This window comes from Cuculus canorus, chromosome 5 (assembly GCF_017976375.1).
Source record: "Cuculus canorus isolate bCucCan1 chromosome 5, bCucCan1.pri, whole genome shotgun sequence".
NCBI lineage: Eukaryota > Metazoa > Chordata > Aves > Cuculiformes > Cuculidae > Cuculus > Cuculus canorus.
In genome coordinates, this window is record NC_071405.1 from 19551656 (window position 1) to 19560615 (window position 8960).

The window sequence follows — 8960 nt, forward strand, 5'->3', positions numbered from 1 at the left end:
CAAACAGTTCCCCTATTCAGACTGCAAAGACAGCTTCAACTGCCTGTTCTTTCAGTAGGCCTTACTACAGACTCTAAGTAGATAAAAAAAATCCAGCTAAGTGACGAAAAGTATATCCCCAGCACTGCCTCAAAGTATTTGGCTTCATGGCTGAGGTGAAAGGGCAGACATTAGCTGCCCTCGCTCAAAATCCTGCACAGAAATGGGAAGAATCAATTTTACCAGTCTTCAAGGCTTCTGCCGGCTCTGAGATTTCAGACTGGAGAACAGAAAGCTCCTGTTCTGGTGTGGCAGAGAATGCCATGATTTTCTCTACATAAAATTTTGTGATTACATTTATATAATTTGGTGGTACTATATAGACAACAAAAGATTTCTTCATTCTCAGACACTGTAGAAAAAAAAGCTGTGAAGTTGAGCTGGAGCTTTAGTTTATGAGCACTTGGAAACTTCCCTGAGGAATTTAATTTAAAGTGGCTATAGCTGACCTCTGCTCATCTCCTGTATAGACTCCAACTGTAAAGCAATCTGTTTTTTTGATTAAGTAGGCATCTGTTCTAGGTGACACCATATGCAACCGGCCTGCTACAGTCAAAGGAAACCACACTTTGCTGTGGTATCCTGGAATATGGAAACAGCATAAGCAATAAAATGTAAATTTCAAATCACTACCATAGCATTTTGGTTTATTAAATTAAATGCAGGTCTGTTTCCTTTCTTGCTGGAAAATTTTAATATTAATGCTCACAGTACAGTTTTTGGAAAAACTGCACCAAAAAACTCCTTAAAAAGTGAAGTGTTAAAATGAACCAAACCCTAACAGACACCAGGCACCCTCACACTAAAGCCACTCTAATTAAATGTTTTCTGAGTTGCAGTTAAAATTAAACAAGGGTGAGGCACAAATTAGTTGAATACCTTGCCTTTCCACTATGCACTCCCTCTCTCCTTGACAAGGGTTCTGAAAACATATGGAATTATACTGTACTTTGATGCAGGCTTTATTGGCTAAGGCATAAAGCATTGAAGGGTCATCATCATGCCCTGGAACAGAAGACGGTTAAGAGGTTTTAGTGACGCACACCAAGAGATTCTGACAGCATCGTCAACCTAGAATTCACACTAGTTCAATAATACATCTGCATAAAGCCAAAAAACTTTTGTTTTGTTTAGTAATTTCCATCTGACCAAACTTTTTTTTGTGCAACTAGAAATCATAATGCGAAGGTGAAGTAATGGGGGCTTTGAGGCCAGTATGCAGTGTTTAATCGGCAGAACCCATCAGTTCCAACCTCCTATCTCCATCCTACATCTGCCACCAATGCACACATATAGGTATAAATCGCCACAGTACCTCAAATTGTCAGGTTCTCTGTTTAGAAAGATACCACTCTCACGAGAATTCATTGGTTTTGTGACTACCTGCCCTTATTTTCCCACTCTGTGAATATGGGGTAACTATTCCAAAACATGGAAAAGTCACATCAACTGTAGCACAGGACTTGGACCTCATTGGGACTACTCTGGACTTGCTGCTTCCGAGAGCTTATCTTCTGCAGAATTAATACAAATCAACTTAAATTTTACATTGCTTTTTGGGTAGGAGGTTTCTGAGCTGCCCTGATGATATGCAGTGCTAAGCCTTGTATGTGTGGTCACGTGAAGTCATATCCTTACTGCTGCACATTCGTGCAGTGCAATCGAGGGTCATGAAGCTTTGTTAATGAGTTAGAGGAAAAGAAGCACACTCATTTTGGTTTTCAGCTATTCACTTAGCAGCTGTGATGAGAAATCTCCTCTAGGCTGCCTATTTTTCTTCTCTCTTTTAAGGAATTAAATCTGTTGTGAATTTCAGCTTTGTTCACAACACATGTAAAAGCTCACTGAACAGTCATTACAAAGTAATGGGGATTGTTGGTTTGTTACTTGCATATATACTATGATACCTTTTATAAGGCTGACTTTGCTGCCAAGAAGACCCTCCCTGTTACAAACACGGAGACGGGTAACTGGCTAAACTGCCAAACTCATGCTGGCTGGCTTAGAGCTGAACAGTTTCATCTGAAATGACAGCAGCTTTTCTTTGAAAAGTAAAAAAAAAATGACAGCATTCCCTGTCTTGTCTGAAGGCATATCTGCAACAAATCAAATCCAAGCGGTAACTCGCGTTGTAACAAAAAACCTCTCAGTGCAAACTCTGAGGCACTATCTGAATGCCTGTCTTCTCCATGGTTGTTGCTGACTGGCATGTGCACAATACCACTGAAATACCAAGCAGCGTGAAGGCTGTGTTTGTGCTGCGTGTACAATGCTGTTTGACTGCAGTGAAATCATACGTGGGTTACTGCTGCTGCCTAGAGGGAGCTGTGGATACAACAGATCCAGTCTTTTTTAGCCTGCTACAGATTTCCAATTCAACCCAGCAATGAAGGCCCACAGCATCCTGGCTTGTATCAGAAATAGCATGGCCAGCAGGGCTAGGGAAGTGACCATCCCCCCACACTCAACACTGGGGAAGCAACACCTTGAATGATGTGTTGAGTTTTTGGTCCCCCAGTACAAGACATTTTGCTACTGGAGCACATCCAGGGGAGTGCAATGAAGCTCAGGAAGGGTCTGGAGCACAGTCTTATGAGAAGCAGCTGAAGGAATTGCAGCTGTTTAGTCTGGAGAAAAGGAGGCTGACGTCTGACTTTATCACTCTCTAAAACTACCTGAAAGGAGTATGTAGCGAGGTGGGTGTTGGTCTCTTCTCCCAAGTGCTAAGAGATACAGTGAGAGGAAATGGCCTCAAGTTCCACCAGGGGAGTTTTAGATTGGATACTAGGAAAAAATTCTTCACCAAAAGGATTGTCAAGCATTGGAATAGGCTGTCCAGGAAAGCGGTTGAGTCACCTTACCTAATGGTGTTTAAGGTGTAGATGTGGTGCTTAGTGGGACTTGGCAGCATTGGGTTAACAGTTGGACTTGACCTTAAAGGTCTTTTCCAACCTAAACAATTATGATTCTTTGATATGTTGGTAATAATGCAGCAAGAGGCATATTTTGATAAAAGGCATGTAGGAAGGGTGGCTGACACACTGTCAGATGCACCTTCCCATGAAAAGCCCAGGCAAGCAAATTTTTTTGTATTCATTATAGACGTGGGTGTTGAAAGACAAGTGTATGATTACAGTCTATATTTGAATTTTTCCAAATATTCTGACTACTTTCTTCTATTTATTCTGAATAAACTATAACAGCAACTTGATCAAGAATGAAGAACTGCTTAAGAACTGCTCCACTTTCCTTCTGCACCCTCTAAAACCAACTTCAGTGATACATGCAAAAGTGTCTGAAACATAAAACTTCCTTCTTTAGCTAACCATGTTTTAACATCACTGTCATTGCCATACTCATCCAGCAATTTGTCAACTCTGCAGTCACACAGAATTTTACTAGATGCTGCTTTAATGTTTTAAGATTAAAACCACTATTAAAACCAGACAGATTGGGCCCACAAAAGAAGCGTCAGAAAGTGCCAGCACTTTGTCATTGATAAAAGCTTCAACAAGGTAAGCTCAGAATAAAAAGCTTCCATCCTGGAAAATTCTGAATTTTCTTAAAAGGCAACCCAAGACAAACAAAAACGTGCAAGCACCATTTCCACCAGGTGATTTCTGTGATACTTCTATTTCAGAAATGCTGTGCTCCCCAGAACACCACTTCCCAGAACACATTACCTGTTCCATCCAAACAGCTCATCTGGCTTTGTTCCGCTGAGGGGAAAGGTCTGTACAAAATCCTCAGAAATTGGTACAGCAGGACAGACAAGGAGCCCTATCTGTGGGGACCTTGCAGCAGGAACCCTAGGAGAAATGGGCATGAGCCTTTGGAAAAAACAGGAAACTGTAGTTTGGCAGAAAAGATTGCCTTCCTAATTTTGCTAGGTCAAACTGTTTTCTCCATCACTAGCTAGGAAGGATTTTTATTTATTGTGGTATTAAATGCCACCAGCTCCTGAACCTGCTCAAGGAGTATCCCAATCCTCTAGGAATTCAAACCTGTCTGGAGCAGAAGACATCTAGAGAGGGCTTCACTGCAGTACAGTTACGCTGCATTTGGCACCTCTACCAAAGGAAAAACTTTCCTATCTTGACAGAATGACACATCCACATGTGTTACAAGATTTTTTGATTTCTAAATTTAATGACAGTGTTTTTGATGCTACTGGTACATACTTATCCAAATTGAACACTTGCTGTTTTCAAATCCAATAACTTTGTGTTTACAAAACTGAACTAAAAATAAAAACAAAGCCTACCATGTGTAAACCAAATACACCCAGCTATGTACTTTTAAAAACAGTTATCTCTAAAAAGCATTTTAAAATATCAGCTCACCTGTTTCCATCTTCAGAGAGGGGGTTTTGACCTATGGACACGAATAGGCAACTCAGTATTATTTGTAACATAAAGAATTATTTTCAGTTATTTATTATTCTCTATATATATTGCCTTATTATTTCCGGCAACCCTCTTTTAGGTCCCACAAGGGCAGGTATATTTATACTACACATAAATATGTAATTACACAGGTATTTCACACAAAAATAACGAGAAATGTTTTCACTCTAAATAAAAATAAACCAAACAAAAACATAATCCCACTTTTCTGAATATTCTCTATCCACACTGAAGGTCAAAAGTAGTTCAACTGCAATTCATTTGACTGTACTATAGATGTCATTCATCTGAAAGGATTAGAGTCGTTTAGGCATAATCCCATTAATGGTGAAAAAACTAGTTTGGGAAAAAAAAAAGTGACAGAGTCTGCTCTGATGACAAGCAGCAAGACCTTCAGTGTTAAAAGATTTTTCACAAAAAATAAATTTCTTGATGAAAAAAACCCAAAAGCACAAACCCACAAACTCCAAAGCTGATACAGTTTAAGACAAGTTGTAAGGAATGATGAGTAAACTAAATGGGGATATACTGAAAGCTATGCTAACAGTCCAAGATTCTTATCCTCATATCTCTGCAATTAAAATAATAAAGCCATAAAGAAATCAAACTGATAGAAAAAAAAATCAGGTATTTTAAAAATATATTTGATTTTGCCCAAAAATATCCTTGGAATACTTTGCTCATGCACAGCCGGGAAAGCACAATTAACATTCACAATTATAATGTCCTCGTCTTTCCTTACAGGGATAAAATCCATCTTTTTTGTGTTTTAACTTTAGCTTGTTACTAAATTCGCTACTGAATTTGTCAGCATTCCAATTTCCCTCATCTTTTCAGAGTCCTTTTGAAAATATTTTGGTCAGAACAACAGGCCACTTTTCCAAGCTGCTTTTTTCTTACACAGTATGCAAGCTCAAACAGTAATGATTTTTTACAATAAAAGATAATAATTTCTGATAGTTATTTATCCAGAATCATCTCCAAATCATCTTCAAGATGACAAACCCCCATACAGGCAGTATAGCATATAGCTTACATTCTTTCTAATGATATGTAGAACTTCAAGTTCAAAATTTACGTTTAAAAATAAAGTACAAGTCATGTCAAATACTGCTTTTAGCCAGGAACTAAAGAGACGTCACCTGCTCACACCAGAAAGCAATTCTGCCAAATTCATTTCATTGATGAAGATAAAATATGATCAGCCAGCTCCACCTAAGAACTGTTGTGTTTTAGTTCTTGATATTATCTTGCGTTTCCAATTATAGGACTAACATCCAGATGGCACACCAAGTTATTCAACCAATCTTGTCTCAAGTTACCCTACGGAAAAAATTCTTAAATATATATGAAAGTCTAATCTCAAGATTAAAAAAAAATGTGGTTTTTTGTTTTGTTTTTCATAACATTGTGATGATAAAGTCTGCAAGGCAAACTCAACAAGCAGGTGACACTGAAGTTACCTGAATGTGATGAAAATTAATTCAGATTCTTCAGTGTTACTATGGAAGTCATTAACCCTTCTACATTAAACAAATGCACATGCGAGATAGTAAATGAAGTGGCAAACATTTTTAAATAACATCTTTAATTAAAGTTTTTGCAAAGGCAAAATATTAAACTTAAAATAGGTCTTAGTACATCAAAATACTAAGTTCTCTAATTGTATTCCAAGCATGGCCTTTGAAACATAATATCCTGTATATCACAGAGGAGCAACCTTGATCTGCAATTGTACAGAATGAATTTTACAAACATAATAAATATATTTACCCCCTTACACATAACAGTATATGTACAACAGCAGTTGACAATAGTAGCTCAGAACAGCAAAAAAGGATATTCCCCCACTCCATAATCTATTGGTACCCTATGTACTCTGGAACACATCTCATTGGATTACTGTACATATAGTTAACCCAAGGTCGTTCTTCCCATTGAAAAAGCTCCTTTTGTTCCACAATGTCTAATCCACCAAATAATAATTAAAAGACACACTGCATTAACTGCCTGAAAAAAGTAGACAACAGGGAAACCGATGAATTGGTTTTTACACATTTCCCAACCAATCACAGTAATGGAAAACGAGACTTTAAATGCCAGGCACCAATACATAACAATGTGCAAGTTTCTTCATCTCGTATAGTCACTAGTCTTGAAGTCTGAAAAGAAATCTAATTTCAGTTGGGGGTGTGCGGGTGGGGTGAGACACAACAAACCCCATGATGCTGTGTAAGGCAGCCCAGTATCAATCCAGCGTGCGTTATCCTAAAAACCACTGTTCACTTCCCAGACATCTTATTGCATTCTATTAAGGAAGCTTTTGCTTTGGGGGAAGTTTTGGGGGCTTTACTATTTTTAAAGGAGCTTTTACAAATTGAAGAGATTGAATCGAAATGAACTTCAGTTAACAAGTTCTCTAACTTTTTCACTGGAATTAAGAAATTTTACTCTGCTAGTGTTATGTAGCGATATAACTACTGCTAACTGTCATGTGGTGGAATTAATTTCACAGACTCAAGGAATTTTACTTTAACACTCCTAATTGTGCAGCAGAAATATAAAAAAAATTTCTAAAAAAAAAATCTGTTACATGACACAACAGGTTCTTTGCTCTTTTCTAGAAACTGTGCTTCTGATTCACATATTCTTGGAAATAAAACCTGACCACCACTATCATTTTAAATTGTGTTTAGGAAAATGATGTTCAAATGCAACTTGTGAGTACAACAAATGAACAAGAAGTATGAAGTGTCAAGGAAATCTTGTCGCTTAACAGCAAGTGAGGGGGAATAAAACCGTACTTTATTTAAACAGTCCAATATAAAGTTCCTTATGTGACCAAATTCTCTATTGTCTCCTTAACAGAAAACATACATCAATTTCTTTTCAACTTGGATGTTTTGAAATGATTGCACACACTAAAACCCAACAGAATTAGAGCAAAAAAGTTGCTTTTCTGATTGAAGCACTGCAGAAAATTAATTCTCTCAGGAATCAAAAAATGCACTGTGATACTGGCAAAATAGGTATTCTGCAAACTAAAAAGGCACAGGACTCAGTTGCCCAGTTGCTATACAAGTTTCCATCAGCCATCATATTTATTATCATGAAGTTATCTTTCCCCATTTTTCCATCATAAAAAGGTGCTGCATTATCTGTGCAAATTTTAACATAAGCCCTCTTGAAATCATTGTTTCCATAATACTGAACTGCTTTAATGGGTGAAAAAAAAAAAAAAACAAACCAAAAAAACCCAACAAACCAAAACAAAAAACTATTTCCAAGGGGGGAGGTGTGTGAAATCATTTACAAACTATGAACATGGGAATCCCTTGCCCTCTGAAAGGAATGGTTGCTTTGGAAACTGATGAAATGGTCTGTTCAGTTACATAGTTAAAACCATGATTAAAAGTTCAGGTACAATAATAAAATCAAGCAAACTACATTCTTACAGCAAGCTGCTACAATAAAATGAAATTAAAACATGCTTTTTGATTTAAAAAAAAAGAACACTTGATGTAGCAATAAGAGCACAGTTTGGTATGTTCATGTTTGACTGGCTTTCTGAAGACTTCACAGGTACTTGTATTTGAAGACAAAACCTATCTGAAAAGCATACCATACAGTTAGCTTGCAAGAGACTGCAAGTTCAGAAAGCTAACATCCTTCAGAACAGGTTAAGCTTAAGTTACCTTTAAAGTTCTGTTGTCCCTTAAAAATAAATAAGAAGGCTATGCAGCTTCTAGTATGTATGTGTGGGTGAAAAAAAAAAACACTTAAGATGTACGAAAATAGAGTGTTGTACAAGTAATCTGGGTTCCAGTAGTATAAACAGGAATCTATAGCTTACGGATTTTTTTTCCATTTATTGGTTTGCTTGTGCAGCATTACGGGGAATTTTTCTCAAGTTCACTACTTAAGACTTACTGGTAACAGATGTGGAAAAAGTGAGGGAAGGAATTAGTTGGTACGTTGTTGATTTCATTGCAGTTGTACATAGAAGTGTCAACAGTGGTAAGAAAAAAAAAAAACCAACCTGCTTTGTTCAGAAGAAAGCACACACCAACCAGTTTGAGCTACCTTGAAGCTCCAAGCCAAAAATGCACCCTAAATTATGATTCCATTACTTAAGAATTAATTAGAAGAAACAATTTTTCATGAAGTTTTTTTTGTATGTAGATGGCTTACTGACAACCCTTCGGCTCTAGACAAAGCCTACGGGCAGTTCTAGCCTGTATCAATGAGAGCACAGGTGTACAAAATCACAGCCAAAAAACCAGTCTTTACAACGTGTTTTGAGTTTTCTACATACTACTGAGACTATGAATGCACTTGGAGGCAAGTAAAATGGAGAATGAAAATTATAGCAGTTATTATATACTGCTAAAATACAGTTTAACTTTGTTAAATAATGTCTTACAAGTTTCATTCTCAAGTAAATCATGGTCAGAAATCACGGTTTAAATGCCTGCTTCTCAAAGTCTTTCCCAATTTAGTTAAAATTATCTTTGC